Source organism: Lepisosteus oculatus, chromosome 11 (genome assembly GCF_040954835.1).
Source record: "Lepisosteus oculatus isolate fLepOcu1 chromosome 11, fLepOcu1.hap2, whole genome shotgun sequence".
Taxonomy (NCBI): domain Eukaryota; kingdom Metazoa; phylum Chordata; class Actinopteri; order Semionotiformes; family Lepisosteidae; genus Lepisosteus; species Lepisosteus oculatus.
In genome coordinates, this window is record NC_090706.1 from 37798801 (window position 1) to 37819016 (window position 20216).

Below are 20216 nucleotides of genomic sequence, written 5' to 3' on the forward strand. Positions count from 1 at the left end.
GTTGAATAACTACAGTTGTGTTACACTAATTACACCGTTACACTCTTTGCTAATGCTATAATGTTTTATTTGCATACTACTGTATATACAGTATACTGTATAATGAAAATGCACTTGGTTAAAAACATAAACAGAAAGTATTGGTCAGTTATGTAAAGGAAAATAAGTGTGAGCAGCAATTCTCATATTCATTCTGACATGAAGAAGTTGAACGTGATTATGATATAATTTGTATTGAATTAAGCATGGAAGATCATGCACTACTAAAATGTGTTGTTTTTTACATCATGAGAATTGCTCTGCGTAGCATGGGCCTCACAATTCTTGGGTCTGGAGAACTTCTGAACAACCTTTAAAATTTTCAAACCTATTCATGTTTCACTTTCCTACAGTCAGTTCCGACACTCCATACATTTGCAATGAATTTCATCTCAAAGTTTCTGAGTAAACCTTAGGACTTGGCAATAGATCATTCAAAGCAGACATTTCCATTTAAATGTATAGACTGCTTTTAGATTTAAAATGTGAAATCACTCACCTCTTTTTCACAGTGAGACTTGTTGTGACTATGTTTCTTTTTTCCTTTTCTTGTTTCCTGAATAGGCACAATTAAGCTGACAGCGGTGGTAATTAGCATTAAATGAAGTTTTTGCAAGGCCTGCTATTGAAAGCTATTTGGAGTTTCCGACAAGCTAGAACAGATAGAAGGCTGGGAAGAGAGTAAAAGGGAGGACTGACTTTCCCTGACCTTCACATTGTGCACTCATTACAGAAATGGAGGCCTTACGAGCATTTTAATGACTTAACAATAAAAGTGTGCCGTTATGGAAATTAGGGAACTTAAATAAAACTGACAAGATTCAAGCCCATTACCTGAATTACACAGAAGTGGATTTTGTAATTGCCCAGGCAGCAGCCCTCCCCCTCTCGAGAACCACCTGAAATGTTTTTACAGAGTGTATTGCTGTGCCTTGTGATAGCACTCCTGTCATATTCACAAGCATCTTTACAGCGTGCTGTAAAATTAACAGCCTGATGGGACATACTGTCACCCCTCCCCGTCCTCTTTTTACTCTTCATCCTCTGAAAACCATTGTCTGTCATACAATCCTTTACAGAAGCTAGTTCTTACACAGGAAATCGTTGTATAGAAGATGTGAGAAATATTTTGGAGGGTTTGGGTTATATGGTATAAGGAAAAGGAAGCAGTATCTCCTGATTATGAAAACAATCCATCCATTTTCTAATACCTTCATCCAATCCAGCATCATGGGGGAGCTGCAGCCTATCCCAGTAAGCTACAGTACACGCAGAAGGTGGGATACACCATGGATAGGACGCCAGTGTATCACAGGGCACACACACACACAGATATGCACACTCGCACCAGGGCCAATTTTCCCAGAAGCCATTTCACCTACTTGTTTGTCTTTAGACTGTGAGAGGAAACTGAAGCATCCAGAGAAAACCAAAGCGAACAAGGGGAGAAAATACAAGCTCTATGTAGATAGGACCCCAGGTCTGGAATAGAACACAGCCCTTCTTCTCTACAAGCGCTGCATGGTAGCAATGCTAACCACTGCGCTACTGGACTGCCCTTATGTATGTACAAGCTATAGTTGAAATAGTTAGCATGCTTAAATATTAGAGCTGAGCAATGCTACAGTACATTCATCACATTATCTGTATTTAAACTAAACCATGTTTCAGATAACTTAACATGCTTTTTGTGGGTAATTCAGTAGTAAAGCAAAGATAAAAGCAGAGTTTTTTAAAAAGTGGTTATACCTGTACATAAAATTAGTAGCAGTAGTAGAGATGGGTATAGGAACATTTTAATGAAGCTCTGTCAGGCTGTGAGACTCACACAAAGTGTTTACATGCAGTACAGAACTGTAAAGGCTGAGAAACGTAACAATTCCAACTTGAAACACACTTTAGTATTTTCCAAGCTGTATTCTGTATGGAAAGTATTCTCATTTCCAGTCTTCTACAGTAGCTTGTTATATCATGTCCTGTCCTTGTGATAATGACTGATGTTCTGTTTACTTCAGACCAAAAATAAACACTCATCATGTGCAATGACTGCTCCACATTTGCAGAGGGTGAAATTATCTCCAGTGCAGCAAGAAGAGGAGATATCGAACAAGATCTAGGTGAGCATTGAGTCACACTCTTGTATGAGTAATTCTATATATATATGATGCTGCAACACAACAGTTCAATGTGGCCCACATTAAACGAGAGAGTCGACATCTGTCTTGCTTTGTGCTCTATTGAATGTTGTGTGTGAACAGGAGAAAGGTCACAAATGTACTGTAGATGATTCTACCCATCTAACTTTTTTGGTGTTTATTTCACTAATTGATCCCTGGATCTCACCCAGCCATTTCTTGAGCTTCAGCTAGGTACTGTATGTGGCTGGGTAGTTTGTTCCAAACACTTACAACCACTTGTGCACTACCTCCTATTATCAATTTTAAATTCACTTCCCTGTAATTCACGCCTGCACCCTTTGGTTTATGTTTTGCCATTGATCCAATGTGTCTAAAACTCACTGATAAAACTTTATTGTTGAAAACCATGGTAAAAATAATGTGAAAGGTAGCTAAGTAGAGTCAATCCCAATAAAGGCATGAGGACCTGGTGAAGAAGAATGATCTATGCCACAAAAAGAGCAGGAAAAGCACAGTCAATGTACTGTATGGTAGGCTTTAACCATACTCCAAAGCAAGGCAGAATCTTTGAATCCTTTGGAAACCTGAAAAAAAAACTGCACGTATGGACAGTAGGAACATACCCAATAAGAATGGGAGTCTTTTATTCTGGTCTTGAGGGCCAGCATGACTAAAGGTTTTCATTCCCACTCAGGTTTTAACAACCTAAGTCAGCTCATTATTGGCTTAAGTGAACCAATTTAACAACTTCCTTGAGCTTTTCAGGTGCTGGTGTTAAAATGTGCAGACACACTGGCCCTGAAGGACCAGGATTGGAGACCTGGTGTGAAAAGATGAAAGTTAAGAATTCTGTCAAATATAAATCCCTTTAGTGAATGCAAAGAAGAAGAACAAATTAGGAACAGAAAAGTTTACATTTAGCATTAGTACATTTTGCATTGATTAAAAATAAAGGTTTTTGTTAGTTTGGCGTGCATATTTTCATATTCAACACTGTTGAATAAAAGTCATTCTTCAGCTTTCTTCAATAGATTCTCTGTTACAATGGTTCTACAGCACAAAATCAGAGAATTGCCTTTTTGCAATCCTTGTCTGATTAGACTTGGTTTCAGATATTTCTTCCTTCTTAAGGGCTTGAAAATTAAATTGAAGGCATGATAAGGAAAAGATTTCCACTTCTGTTTTATGTTCCTAAAAAGTAAATACTGATTCACCGTCTTCTCTTGGGCCAACAATTTATTCTCAGACTGCTGTTGCTCTATTAAGGAAAAAAAAAGGATTAGTGTGCTGGTATACATCAGGTTGTCAAGTGAAGAAAAAAGAGTGCAGCACCCATGGACAAACACAATACTTAAAAGTTAACAACCTTTGATCACTTTGTGTGCTAAAGCTTTAGAAACCCTATCTCTCTCAAGAGGACACAAAAACTTTCAGGAGGAAGTAGAAGGGAGAGATGAGATAAGTTTGATATGAATAAACCTTAAGACAGACGACTGATATTTGGCACTGAACATATCAAAACACCTTAAACACATTTCTTGGGAAAAGCAATCTCCCAGATTTTTCAAAAGTTGAGAAGCAACAAAAACATTCGCAGTTCCTAAGGAAACCACTTTTCATAAGGGAACAAAAAGAAGCATTTGGCTGAACCACAAGTACCTTGGCTAATTGACAGTAAATACAGTACATGCCAGTCAAAGCCTTTTTCCTTTTTTGCCTGTCTCCTGGTTGAGTTCATATATTGAAACACTTGTACTATATATATAATATACACTGTACTGCATAATGTAACAAAATGAAAATCAGAATGATTATGACAGATCGATCACAGGCTGGAAAAGGAAAGATCGTCCTTCGTGTTTGACACATCCTGCACAGTAATTATCTCATTCAGGGGGATTCAGACGAAAGGCCTTCTAAAATCGTGTGGAATGGAGAAAACAGCATGCAGTGAGGTTGTTTTTTTAAAGAATGTAAGGTATGGTTGTTTTTCGAGGTCTTATATGGTAGCTTTTAAAGTCTGTCTATCAAAGTGTTTGATTTAAGGGCTGTGCTGCTTTCTGGAGTCTATTAAAAAATTTCAATTGTCACAGCCAGTTAGAAAATCAATTAACGAAGCAGTGATGCAATAGCAGACACAGCAAGGCGCTCTTCAGCCTCGCTCTTTGACGCCAGCGGAGGACTAATGCTGTAACTTAACTCCAGCCGTGCTACAGAGGCAGCAGATTGACAGTGTAAAGATGGAAAGTCCTATTTATGTCCCTATTAAGGAGCCGTGCTCTAAAGCATTCGTTTTTTTTTTCCAAGAAAGCCATAATGCACTTAAAATTTAATTAGTGCAACCTACTAGGAGGTTGGGTCAGCTGGGTTCCTCCTAGCCTGGGACTGGCAGCCAAATCAGAATCGATGAGCCTCACTACACAGAGTTCTCTCTGTTGTTTGTTTGTCACAAAACCCCCCACTGACAATAGCCATTATCAGTAATGTTCCATTAGATTCACCGCATTAGGCACGTGATGTGATTTAGCAGGGTTGTTGCGATGAAACGTGAGAGATGGGGAGGAAGTGGACAATGTCGAATGTCCTCTACTTGTCACAAAGGAGCAGAAGGTACCGTAGGGGTTCATTAGACACATACAATACAGTACATTAAAGTATACTGTATCTAAACTAAAGAAAGCAGAAACACCTCATGGTTACGGAGATCCTCATGTACTGTATCAGCATTATTTCACCAAAAAGTATTTAATGTAGGAATGGTGATTAGGAGGGACATGTTGGGGACGAATGTAACCCCATCTAGGTATCAGTAGGGAGAATAACTGTCTCTCCACTGGGAAGACACTGTAGGCAAAGAGCCCATTAAATTAACTAGATGGATTATTTGGTCACAGGGAAAAATCAACCCATTCTAATTTGTTTAAACAGAGTTTATAAACAGGGTATTCATCCAAAAGTGTCTTTCTTTTGTTAAAATACAAATTATATATCATTGTCATCCTAGGCAGGAGCTAAACCTAGTATGAAACATTTAATAGGGAGTATAAATCATTTATCTAACATTTCCACCCTAATGATTTTCTTCCAATGGCTATACAATCACACATTGGAGAAGGTCAGTTTCCCTGAGTTAGCTAACCCATGCAGCTTTAAAAAGAAATATATGGTTTGTGATTGATTTTATAAAGAGAAAAATTAATCCGAACCACCAGCAATATAATATGATGTGTGGCTTCCCAATGAGTCTTACTCACAGCTTTCTTTTTTTACAGAAGTGTGAAAATTGAAGGCAAAGTGGGGGGTTCTGTGCATAAGGTGTGCAGTTTATCTCTGACTGCAGGTCTCGTCAATTTCAATCCGCTGTTTGTACTTTTCTGTTCCGTAGACCTGTGTTGGCAGTATGCAAATTAGCTTTTTGCTGTTGGCTCTATTTCATTAAAGTTCTCCAAAAAACAGACTTTCATAGAGTGCTTTGGGTTGCTGTCTTTGACATTTTTTTAAGCTGTGGAATATTTTCTTCTTTAGATATTGCCTTGAAAAGGCTGGTGCTCTATGTGTGAACTCGATGTCACACCAGTTTCAGCACAGTGTGTGTAGTGTACGGAGCTGATTTGTGCAATTCCAACTCCAGCTGGCATCTGCTTTCTAAACTTTGAGGGAATATTAGTTACGTTTTTATTTCAAGAAAATATGCTTATTTGGTTTTTTATTGGTCGGTATTTGGGATCTCTTTTTAGGAGAGTGTTTCAAACAATAAGTAGACTCACAATAGTTAACAGTGTGGTCAGCCTCTATTTTTAATTCAAGAGTGAAAAAAGATAATATACTGTATTTACCTACGCAGAAAAAAACATTAACTCAATTTTTAAATAGTTGATATTCTGTTCTGGAAGGATCTTAAAATTAATAACTTTTAAATTAAAAATTAAGGCAATTATTCCACAATAAGCATCCTTCACAGCACTTTAATTCTAAGCATCTTGCATCTTGCTGATGGACCTGTAATGACCATTACACATGACTTTGAAAGTATAGCATATCAGTTGCACTCAGTATTAAATTTACTGTAGGATGCAGTACTTTGAATTTATTCTCTATGTCTGTTAAAAAGTCAAAACTACATCAAGATGCTGCAAGTACTGTACACTATATACAGTTCACACAATACACGCCTACCCACATGTACTGTGCCTAGTGGAATCATGGCTCAAGAAAGGATAGATGATGCTCTACAAGTATTAGAGAAAACAAGATTAAATAGACAGAAAGATTTGTACCATGGTAGTGTGGCCATAATCACTACTGTCTCACAGTTCCTTGGTCCCAGGTTTGATTTCAGACAGGGGTGCATGAAGCCTGTATGTTTATATGGGTTCTCTCCAGATACTCTATAGTAGTTTCCTCCCACCTTCCAAAGATACTGTATGCTGGTTAGGTGAACTGGAGTCTGAATGGTGAGTGTGTGTACAGTACCTTGTTATGGGCAGGTATCCTGTTTAGGGTGGGGACCTACAGAATCTGACACACTGTTTTTCTAGGACAGGTTGCTGCTTGATCCAATACTCTCCAGGAATAAGCAGCTTTCTGATAATGGATGGGTGGGTGGACCAAAAATAACACAGATTATTGAAGAACCAAAATATTAACTGACTGTGACAATCCATCAAAACACTCCAGTCATGCATGCTTAATATCAATTCCCTAGACAAGGCAGTTCATCCATTTTGTTAAATTATTTTTAAACGGTGTGGAAGCTGTAGTCAATTGATTGATTGATCAGCCAATGAGGATGTAGCATTCCTCACAATCTCATGCTTTTCAGTCAGCCAATTAGCCCAACCACACACAGCACTTGAAGCAAGCAAGATCAAGGTCATATTAATTATGTACAGTTGAGGATGCATATAAAATTCAATAATACAGTTGCGATAAATAAAAATTATGTAGAATTATATTTGCCTTTAACATTCTTGTTTTGAGGGATGGCTGGCAAGTCATAAAGACAAGGCAGCCAGTCCACTTCTGCAATAACCACAGGGCTGCTACACTAGTGGTAGAAACGGAAATGATGGAGGGGTGTTAGTGTGACCAACACTGGGAAATAACTGTCTACAGGACTTAATTTGGAATTATTCTCATATATACTGTATAAACAGTACATACTACAGTATATACTGTACAGTTCTGAATATATCTATCACTGAATACACAGTACAGTGAGAGAACAGTGAATCCAGACAAAATGGAGATTGCTGTCTGTATCATTTTCCCCAGAATGCTGTAGGGAATGAACAGCTGCCCTCAGTCACCTGATGAACTGTGAGAAGATAACTGGTCAGGTAACAGGTTAAAAACCAAACCAAGAGTCAGTGATATCTGCTACCTGGAACACAGAAAGCAGATCCTCTGTGTGCTGTAATCACCAGAGTGAGAAGGGTTGACTATGGACATGAGAAACATAGAAGTTTTGTGGAACTGAACTTGCGAGTTTCACAAAGTTTTCGAAGAGTTTCAGGGAGAGAGAGTTCTGTCAAGAGTCTGAAACAGACAGTTTGAGCCCGAAAGCCGCTTAGCAGTCCAGCATGATTGAAAGAGACTTTGGGAAGACGTCTAGTCAGTAGCTCAAAAAGCAGATTAGGCTTTTGGGTTTGTGGTTTCGAGTTTTCCTACAATATAAATAAATTGCATCATTTTTAGTATCTTACAGCTGTGTGTGAGTGTCTGTTATCCTTGACCTGCCACTTTCTAAAGATTTCCATACAGCACATGCAATGAGGTGTCACATTATACAGTATAGGAATAAATAGTGGTGAAACAACCTGTACTGTTTCTATTAATCTTACACACTGAGACTGGTATCCCCTTTCCCCTCTTATATATAATAGATACAGTATATTTTAAAGGACACTCATAACCTGTATGTGCTATACAGTATGTATAAGAAGCCTCCAAACAACAATAAGACATTAACGGTGACTAAGACGTTAACAGCCCCATTTGTCATTCAAAAAAACTGAAGAAAACATTTTGGCGGTTCAGAAGCAAACCATAAATAACATTCCATTGTATGCCCTCTTACAAAATGCTGTTTCAGTGTATTTATATTAAATATTTATTTGCTAAAACTATTATCATTTATCTCTTCCTGTCTACACTTCTCTTGAATTTCTGAGTGATGCAGTGACAAAGGTTGTTGATGTATGTGGAGCCGAATCTGAGGACATGAAAAGGTCTTTTCCGTTTACAATTTCATGTGCACTGTAACTTTCCAGTGTACATGGGTCTTTTATTGTATTGATTGTGCCTTCTTTGAAGATGGGGTAGCTGTTTCACATCTCATGTACAGTATGGAACTCATGGGAAAGTAAATGCATGCATACTATTCAAACTCCGACATGACTATTGATTACTCACAGGACATCCCTCTAATTGTGATCGCTTTTTGTAAAGACGCGTAGTTCTTGACCCTGTGCAGACGGTATAATCCAGAAGTGAGTGGAGTAGGACAACGGGGAGGAGATGACGAGGAACAGGGCAGGTTGGCAAGCAAGGGGCAGTGACGAGGGTGAACTGGTGCTCGGGGGGTGTGGCCATGGCGAACAAGTCCAAGGGAGTCCAGGGGGAAATCCGGGGCGAAGTCCAAGGTCCAAATCCGAGTGATCCTTCAGCGATGAAAACGGGATCCGGTATGGGGACAGGGAATAAAAATGGGATGACGAGGTCAGGCACTCTGAGCCTCGGACTCAGCTGGGTCAGGACGCCAATAGGAGGCCTATGCCCTCTAGCCGCAGACGTAGGGCAACTTGATGGTAGGCGGGCCTCCGGGTGTCTGTCTTCCAATGCGGAGCTGGGAGTTGCGAGAGCACCCGTCTTAAATAAGGAGGGGCAGGATTGAGGGCAGGTGCACGGAATCAGCAAAATGTGAAAGAGCCAGAGCCCCCTTAAGAGGAGGGATTACGATTGAGACACTTTCATTGCCTGGTTCTCTTTCTTGCCATGTATTGCCATGTAATATTTAGAGATGAAAAGGAAAGAATACATTATAACTGCAGCACAGTACATTGTCATGGTGTGTTTGTTTCAGAAAGCAAATTTATGCAATTAGCTGAATGGAAAATAAATTATTTCCTAAATGCTGCCATAATATTATTAGTGGATGGCTAACTATGTTGCTCTTCTTTGCAACTACAGCACACTGTGAGACATCTTCATGTGAATGAAAATGCAAACAAGATCATTAAACAAAAATCTATCCTCATGTTGGCTATCATCCTGGTTTGCTTCGGAAGAATCACTGCTCACAGTACAATGTAGGTCTTGACCAACTACATTCGTTTGAGGAATTTAAAGAGTTTGTGTTACAACAGAGACATTTTACAACAAGAAATGAGCATGTTGAAATTCTCTAAGAACATCTTTGCTTTGCATTTCTACTACAAAGAGATTTACAAGAAATAAGTAATTTTACATCCTTTAGAAATGAGATCTATCAGTGGAGGGTGAAAAAACAAGCTCTGTGAGACACAGCAGTGTGGACGAGCGCCCTGAATAACCAAAAAGGAAGACGTTTTGATCATATGGTACTGAGAAGCATTATACTCAGACATGGTTGAATTCAAAAAGTTGTGTCCACCCTTGTCAAAACGACTTGCCAACTTCAATACTTTCCCTGCCTGTTGACAGAGAGGAATGAGGCTGAGGTCTGCAGTGATATTTAGATGAGTTCTCTGTAAAGAATGATTTGAACGAGCTTGGGGACGTGCCAAGTACATGGCTGTATAATGTACTTGATCAGTAAAAGTGACGGCTGGTATCCAGTGAGAGCAGGAAAAGCCTGATCTAAAGGTCACAGGAGAAAATGAACCCACACATTTTATTATACCATGAATCAGCTTACTGAAGTTGCCCTTTAGAAACTGTCATCTACACAGAATTGGGACTGTTAGTAGTGGCATATTCCTGAATAATTTAGATTATTATTATTATTATTATTATTATTATTTTTATTATTATTATTATGATTATTAAAGTTCACCCTCTCACACTTTTCTAACATTTTAAGGGGATTTTCTATTGCTGTATATGACTGTCTCCTTTCAAGGGTATACAGTATTGGTTGTTTAAGAACACCTGTGAAGTCTGCCTGAAACAAAGCAAAAATAATTTGCTGCAACCTTGGCCCTCTTAGCAGCAGTATACTGTATGTTTCTCTGCAATTAAGAAACATCATTAATTGTAATGTAAAAGGTGTCCAATAATTCTATAGCCCTACAATAACATAACCTTCTTCAAAAACGACTACAATTGAAATATCAAAATAAATATTACAAATGTAAGGAACAAGTAATACTGTAGGTTTATTCCATGCTGAAAAGAGGAGAGAAAACACAACATTTTGGCTTTGAAGCCTTTTTCAGGTGTGAGCACCTTTTTTATTTACTTACATAGTGCTTTACACTTAATTTTTGTAAATCATTATTTCCTATGCATTATTATTTTAGATAAAAAAAAATAATAATGACTGGGTGAACAAAATCTGTTGTGTATGAAATCAAGGATATACTGTATACATCTTAGATGCTTTCTGATAAAGGATGATTGGATATATGTATTTACTTTCCTTTAAAAAATCTATAAAATATACAGTGATTACATTTCTTTTGTCCACTACATTTTGTCCCTGCTATAAATTACAGCTGAATTAGAGAAAGAAGGGCTTGTTCATTAAAAAGATCAGCAAAAGGCAGAAAAGCAGAGAGGGAAAGAAAAAATATTAGATGTCTACTGTAGCTCCCTTGCCTTCCATGCAGCCTTCTTAACAACTATTTCCTCTGTACGCATAAAATTGTAAAATTGAGATTGCCCTAATTTTGGGATTTGGAGCCTGCAGCTATCAACAAAGCCTTGTGTGCAGATTTCTCGGTGTGCTTAATCTGCACAGGGTAAGGGGTACCTTGTACTGAGACACGGGTGCTGTATCAGGAGCTAAATGAGTTATATGTTGCAATGCTGTCCACATGTTAGGACATCAGCAGGGAGTGCCTGAGACCTTAATCTCCGCTTATCTCCTCAAAACAGTAAATTTAATCTTTGGGGAATAAATTATGACCAAATTAAGGGATTTCACATGCGGCTTCAAGCACAGACCTTGTTTTCTAACCTTGGGCTGCCTCTGACAATGTTTTTCAGCAACAGGCACTAAGATCATAGTTTTTACTCTTTACAGTTGAATTTCTTTGGTACTGTACATGTCTCCACCTTTCACATTCTGTACCTGTACAGACACACAGGGGGTGTCTGCATTTTCAAATACATTACGTTTTTTTAGAGGCTCTTTCATTATACCTTACAGGAAATAACAAGTTGAATAACCTTTTTTACCTTACTTTTTTAATTACACCATGGCATACCCTAGACAGCATATATGGATACTAAAAAGTGTATTTTTTATCTGGGCCCGTATTATGTCACAAGCAGCTGACTGCAACCAGGATTTCCCAAGTAGCAACACACAATTGGCAGACAGATGCCAGAGACAGTATGCTTTTGGCCAGGTATGGTTCTCGCTGGAAGCCTGTAGTCTTGAGGTGACGTCAGTAAGAGGTGTGTTGCTCCTAATGTAGATGTTATGCCAATTTTCCTGTCAGGCATTGAGGAGTATTCACAATGCCAAAAGATACTTACCTTTATGGCTGATTGGACCAGGGTAGCTTGTACTCCCTTCATCAATACCTCTGAGCATGTCCAGGAGTCTTTGCTTTGAGCCAAGAATTAAAAATGAAACTGCTGGAATAACAATGGGTGGTTTTATTCGTAAATCAGTTTTGTGCAAATGGATGCATAACTAATGTGTTACTTTAAAAATACCCAAAACACTGCCCACAAATATAATAAACATTATTTTAATGCTTTTCAGTCTTAAGAGTAGAACTGAACCAACTCCCTATTAAAGTTTAAAAAAAAACAGTAGTGAATTCTCCTGTTAAGTTATGCAACAATCACATACCAGAGGTGTAGGTGCTCTTTGAAATAAAACACGTGCTCTACGCAACCACATAAGAAAGCCACGATGAATTGGCTGCATATCTGAGCAGCTCCATTTGATAAAAGACAGCCATACTATAGCAATCGAAACTGCCTCTGAAGACTGCAACACTGGACAGAGTGCATGTGGACTTTCAATGGATTATTGTAGTGATGGGTATAGTTTGTGAGCATCATCGGGACACTTGCTGATTTGTTAGTGTGTGACAAGTGCAGCACCTCCTGCCTCTGTCAGAATTCAATCACAGTTGGTCATGTACTCTGAGCACACACAGTGCCACACCATCGTTGGATAACTCTGCTATGCCAAAGGAACAGGTAATCTGTCTCAGCTGAGCTCTACACTGTCTAGATTTCAGAGTACGTTGACATCACTTCTAGAACTGTTTCAACTGCATGAGCCCTGTTGTAAGTGCACTAAATGTAGCCATATTGTATAGGAGCACCCTTGCATTGTATAGATGTAAATCTGTTTCCCATCTTTAACAGTAGGATGGAGATAAATAAAAAATGGATTAGACAGCCATCCTCAAATCAATTGCATGGGTCAACCCAGAGCCTTGTTTCGATTTAATCAATATCAACCTAACAAATAAATAAGCCAGAGTAGTAACTTAGCAGTACCAAAGATCAGCCCTCGAAGGTTAATCAACCTATAGCAAAAGACATAAAACATTCACTCCTACTGTCGTTTGCGTACACACTTTTAGGAGATTAAGATCAAATGAGCAATAATCTACTGTAGTTCAGCACAGAATTACTGTGATAAAAATTGTTCTATTATCTTGCAGTTTATAATTCATATGTATACATTATTGTATCCAAGCTGCTATCCAGCAAGACAATATTGGCAGTCTTCACATATAGGAGAAATATATATTTTGTATTATATTTTTGTACATGGGCTCATGAGTTAGATTTATAATAGTCATTTTATTGGAAGTTGTTCAAAGTATACATATTCCCCAAATACTTTAGTCCACATTTATACACACACCAAAAACCCACACATGCATAATTGTTTTGCAGAAATCATCATACTAATTTGAGCTCCATCCCCAATTTGGACAATAACGCAGTAAACTGATAAAAAAAAGGTTTTATTGAGCTCATGTGCAATTTGTGTTGCATTCCACATTTAGGATGAAAAGATGTGTCATGAATCCCACCTTGAGGTCATTTCTGAAGTGAAGGTGATATACTGCTCTCTCATAATTGTAGTGTAGGGAACAGCAGACAGCCAGAGTTAGAAATGTGAAAAAGCCATCATTATGAGTCAAGTGTTTGCAATTCTCATTAGAAATGCTTTATCGATTGGAGCTGAAATGGTAAGTGTTTGGAATAGCAATTTCATCACAATTTAGATGGATTAATGCTATAGTAATATTTATATCTTTATGTAATTATCATGTGTTGTACTAACTGCAAATTTCAGATGCAGCTAAGGGTGACTTGATCAATATCCCAGATAATTGCTGAGGAATATGGGAAAAAAAGAATAGAAAAAATTGATTTCCCAGAACATTGGAAGATTAAAAAAATAAATAGGGAACCTAAAGTTGTAGGTGCGTGATATTCAGGGGCTGGTGAAAACTTAATGTCCCATCACTCTCAAATGTAGTAGAAACCCATTTGTGGTGGTGCTTTTGTAAAATTGAATAGAATAAATAATTACTGATTTTTAATGTTTAAAAATATATAATGACTAGGTATAGATAATATTTTCAAATTAAGAAACATTGTGTCATTATCTATACTATACTGAAAGAAACAGAAAATAAGCAGAGAGGTCCTGGTTAGGTAATTGATTAAAAACCTTTTGTTAAGACTACACTGCTGCTGGAAGTATTTCTGACAGACCAGTAGACACAATTCTACACTTCTGAAGCCAAATTATAAACCCAGTCTTTCAGCATGATGACAGAAGAAAACGTACCTTACGAGAAATGTATGACCCTACGTTATCTGATTGTTAATGGAAAACATATCACATGAGAGATAAAAAGGTTATACTTCTTAGTCATTATTTTAAAGTAATCCCCCATTTGCTGGTTTGTAGTCATATGCACCTTGACTTTTTGGCGAGCAAAAACCCCCTAAAAGTAATTAACATTTATTTAAATCCCCATGAAACAGCTACAATTTTCAAAGTCTAGAGCTTGAAAAGTATAGTTTATATTTTGTTCCACGACGAGGTACACTGTAAGCTTTCACACAGTCACAACAGGGCAAGGTCAGCTAACAAGGTGTTAGCAATTGTGCCATATTTTATTTTATTTTCTCTTCCTTATGGCTACAAGGGCTACCTGCATAAAATAAGCTTCTTACAGCACATGGTGCAATCACTGTGATAAAACTGCAATTATTTTAAGCCATCATATTATCTGTCACTGTATATTGTTGAATGTAATTTAAAAAAGACAGAAGTAACAACCCAATCTATTTCCTTTTTTCTTTTACATAACACATAATTGTCAATATAACTTTCATTTATAAAAGTGAAATAATTTGTCTTTGGTGTAAGAGGATATGCTGTCATTTCTGAGCCTTTGTAATTAATGAGAATCAGCACTCAGCTGGGAATCATTCACCTAAAGATAAATGCACTCTGCCTGTCCAAGTGCAGAAGAGGTTTGTCTGTTTCCTGTTACAAAAAGAGCAGCAGAAATGAACTCCCTGAAATGAAGAAGATATCAAAAAGAATGTTTCTTTACGTTTATGTATTTCCATTAAAGAATTTTCAAATACAGTGAAACAGTTATTATAGGTACCAGTAAATCATCACCATTTGTAAAGTGAATGAAAAATGCTTTCTTAGTGTAATAAACACTTATTTATTTGTGAGTTGATCTATGTGAAATGAATAAGTAGAAATGTATTTGGTCATAATAATAGGTATTATGAACTGTAATCTTGTAATCTGAGCATAATCTTATGCTCAATTGAATGCATATAATAATTAAATACACTGGAGTGATAAATACCATTTGAAATAATTGCATGGAAATAATGCCCAGTTACAATAAAAAAGCCTTTCTAATGTGTGCCTTCACAAATAATTGTAACAGATCTAAATATTACAGTAAACACAATTTCAGATCATGCATTCAGAACAGCAATATACAGTAGTTGGTTGGTTTATTCTTAGTTAGCACAATATGTCTGTGCTATTAGAAAGGCTTATAACGTGATCGCTTCAAATGAGTAGCAATATGAGAAGAATATGAAACACTTGATTAGCATTAGACAAACAAAGCACATCATTTATTAGTATTTATACAATAATTAAATCTTAGGAAAGTACAAAAATAAGGAAACGGATAGAGGCCATACAGTCCATCAAGCTCATTTGGATGCTTAATCTAAGAATCTCACCCAGTTTCTCTCAGCTGCAACAAATACAGTAGCTGTAGGGCTTGTTCCCGACTCCCAGAACTCAAAACCAGGCACTAACCAGCACTAACAGCCGGGTGATGTTTTTATTCACAAGTTTGGTTCTGATTATCAGAGAAGTGAAAGCCTTGTGCAATATTCTTTCCCAAGGTCACACTTGCAGTAGGAAAGTAAAGGGATTTGAGTGCTCTGAGAGGGGAAAAAGAAAAACATCATAATTGTGGGATCAGATTCCTCAATTGTGGTAAATGTGGGATTTCTTCCGACGCTATACCCACCTAGCACTTTGTTTCTGTTTCCTTAAGGATTCGTTTGTATTGCATTACTTTGAGTCCTAAGGGACTTTGAAAACAGTCTCTAGCCACATTCGAGTGGTGCACTTTAAGAAGTGTTTATCCTGCGGTGTTTGTGAAAACCCTGGTGTCAAAAAAAATTATAGCACCTAGACAGCCTGGATGGCTTCACATTGTCAAAACAAGCTGTGCTAATATATACATAAATACTGTAGATAAATAAATATTACCTCTTTATGCATGGTGTAGGACTAAATAAGTGCTCATTGATTAAAGAACATTTGTTTTTGGATCACTCAAAATATAACAGAACAACATTTGTCCACCCTTGTTTTGATCCATTACTTAATTTGTATTTTGAGAAAACAAGGAGAATTTCAAAGCTAAAGAAAGTTATTATTTCTTTTATATGATTCTAAGCTATCTTCCCTAAAACATTTTTAAAGACCAAGGACAGCACAGCAGCCCTGGAATATGCCCCTCGAGTCAGCTTACAGGTTCTCAGAATTACAGCACGTACTTTATAGGTTCAACGCCTTCTTCAGCCAAATTTGTAATGGTTTATCATGACAATATTTTAGTTTATAAAAACATTTTATATTTAATCACACAACAACTGATTTTGAAGGAGATGCAGCTCTACCCAGCTCTGCTCTTTGAAATTTTAGATGGACATTCCAGAGGTCAAATCCTAATCTCGCCCACTAATGCCTACCTATGTATGAAGATCACATTTCTATCTTATCCACATCCATACATTATTTCACAACACTTCGCTCCTTTGCCCTTGCAGCAGCTCATCCCTCATAAAGTCTGGATGGGTGGTGTCAGACGGCTGTCTCACAGCTCAGTTATGCCAATGAAAGCACGCTAATTCAAATTTGGGCTCTAACTCTGTCTTATATCAGGGTTCAACCAACCTAATGAAACTCCATTAATGGCTGGATTAGATCAATGGATCCATTAGCCACTATCACCCAATCAAGCTAGAATAGAAGGACCAAATGGCCTCCTCTCTCGTAACCTCTCTTATGCCCAACTAATGTATTATGCATAGCTGTAATTGCTTGTAATTAATTTTAGCCAATTTTGAAAACGAGTAAACAAATGTTCACTCAACATGACTCGTGTTTACTGAAGATGTTATCAAAAGAAAAAAAGGCCCATTTTTAGCAGTCTTTCTTTTACCAATAAACCATAAAGTAAGGCAGTTCAAATAGTAGCACCACACCAAGAATTGAATGAATATACATTTTTGAGTGTCTAAGGTATTCTACTCCACTCCTGCAAATGGAGTGATGCTTCTCAGCCAAAGATCCCATGACATCTGCTTGCATTTTAGCAAGCATTCTTCCCAAGTAAGTGCTATCTGAGGTGTCATGTTTTTAACTAGGGAAGGACTAGGATGTACTTAAGCTGCAGGGCAAAGCAGACAGCCCCAAGTGTAACCTGTTTGTTGGCAGCATTCTTCACGCTGCCATTAGTTTACAGTGTAATCTTGCAGAATGAGCCACTGACAATACAGAACTCCGTGTTCCTACAGACCTTTCTCATTTGGGTAATTTTATACCCTCCTGTGTATAGAAAATATGTGACGTGCTTATGTAAATGTAACTCTCTGCGGTTACTGTATGCAAGGTATATAATTCTAGTGACACAAGGAACATGTGAGTTTGTTATCAGGATTGTCCCTTTCTATACCACTGTGACCAGACTAAGGCTGTGCAAAATTAAAGCACATTTTAAAATAAACACAGTCTAAAATATTTCTGTATTTTAGTACAGTATATATATATTTTTAAAATTGAAGTACCAACACAAAGCAGGCTTTTGCATTTATTTATTTATTTATTTATTTTTACATTTATCCATATTGTTGTTGTTTTATTGTATGCTAGCTTAAATCACCATGTTGTAATAAATTATCCTACTGGAACAAAACTTTTAGAAGTATGAAATACTTTTAGTTAAATTCAAAATTCCTTAATATCAGTTCAGCAAATTCATTTAGTGATTCATGTGTAGATTAATGCGCTCAGCTCAATAAATGCACTTAAGAAATTTTGCAGATTTCATTGCTGGCCAAGCAAATGGACCTATACTGCATTTAAATATGATTTAATGTTTTACTGCCAAGGTCATTTTAACTTTGCCAATGTTCCTGCTTAAACTTTCTTCTTTCTTGTCCATGTAGTACTTCACATAGCTCTGTGAAATAAAGCCAATCACATTAATCAACATAATAATATGGCTTGTTATTCTGAGATGGGAACTAACAGAGTTTGATTAAACAGCAATCTAATTTTGGACAATTAAAGTCAGAGTGACTTTGAAAAAGAATGTAACAAACAAAAAAGTGTCTAACATTATGTAGAACATTTTAATTGTCGCTAAATAGCACCTAATAAAGTCTGATGTTCATGTTTGAGAATAGATAAAAATGTGACATAGCTTTATTTCATACCTCAGTTTACAAAGCATAGATAAACAGCCCATATAAATGCAAGCAATTATTCATATTAATTATTAACCCATAGATCCTGTGTTTATATTGGTTGTGAATGACCATAATATGTCCATAAATACAATATATTGTCAGTTCACGATTTGTCAGAACTCATCAAAAATGCCTCACATGCAACAATGATAGGTAATTACAGATTTTTTATGCATGAGGATAAATGTTTTCATGTTGTTATCAGTGTAGGATTCTGAAGAAACTCAAAAGAAATTAGCTTGACAGATCAATGATTTGCAACAATACCAATAGCAAGAACGCTTTCTGTGTAACTGGGTTATATGAATTTTCTACATACTCCAAGCCTGGGTGTTTTGGGGGAAATTTTGGATAGTAATGAAGTCAAATAACAAAGAAATATAGAGAAGGAGAAAAAAATCAATACAAATCTGTGTTTAAAAGCATTTTTTTCTTCTCTCTGCTGACTATATGGTAATCAATAAGATAAGAGTTCAAGGTCAACATCTCAGGAAATCTTGTTTGAAACTTGGATAGAGCAGATTTAAAGTGCATACCTACCAATTTTAAACACTGATGATGGAGTCCATAATCTTAATTGCTTCTGTCAGGATAAAGATGTAGTCTTATCAACTAGACTTGGACAGCTTCAGCTTCTTGGTTTCTATTTTAAACTTGAACTCTAAAGAAGGGAAAAGTTTGGTCAAATTCCAAATTACACCGGCCAGTATGCTACTAGTATTGTTTGTTCTTAACCTTACACTATATATTGGAAGAAGATAAAACACTGAAAGCTCATTACTGTTCTATTAAAATTAGCTATGCAGCACAATGTGAATGTTAAAAGCAACAAAAAAAAATCAACAGGTTAGAGTAGACAAAATAAAAATATAAATGTCTTAACAAACAATAGAGGACCATTGGGTCTATAGGTATGTGGTTTGCTTGGACCTTTAGTTGCTAATTGATTGAAGGATCTCCATCAATGGTTAAGGAAAAAAAATTGTTCCATACTCCCACAACCTTTTGTGTAAATACATTCCCCGTGCTCGTATGTGTAGTTGTTATCACTTGTGTTTCCCTGTTGATTCTGAAAAACTGCATGGGCTTGACTTTGTCAATGCCCTTGAAGATTATAAATAAATTAATCAGGACCCCTTTTGAGTCATTTACAGTATATTCAAACCTAAAACTTCACTGCTTAAAAAGATGCATTTTGGACTTCTGCATTTCCAATTTCATATCTATAATTTAAGTCTTTGCCTCCTACATTCAACGTCCTGCCCCACTGTACATTGAATGTTTTAAATTTTCAATTTCTTTTGAAGGTTTGAGCGTTTTTGCCAATTTGGTATATTTTGCTAATGGGTCTAGTAGCTGTTTTTCCAGCTTAACTTTAGACAGCCAGCTATGTATAACCAACTTGATACTTGTTTTTTTTTTTTGAAGCATGAAATTGGGTGGATAGTTTTTGTAATACATTGAGAGGAACTGTATCATTACTTTTTTCCCCTTCACATTCCAAAGTATAAATTCAACCTAAAATCTTGATTTAAAAAATTTAAGTTAATTGTGTTTAAGTTCTAGAATTGAACAGAGTGTGTGCAATACTTGTTTATCCTTATCCCACTCTATCTTGTCCAATCTAGTTTAGAGCCCTTCAGGTCAGCTGTGTTGAATTGCTCACTGGTGACTAAATGAAGTGAAATAGGCCACTCTGGATGAAATAGTGAAGATAATGGAGAATTCAGGTGGCTTTGTAAGGGGAAAGAAAAAACATGCACATCTAGGATTCAATTCATTTTTATGGTTTTGGGACACTTTTGGAAATAA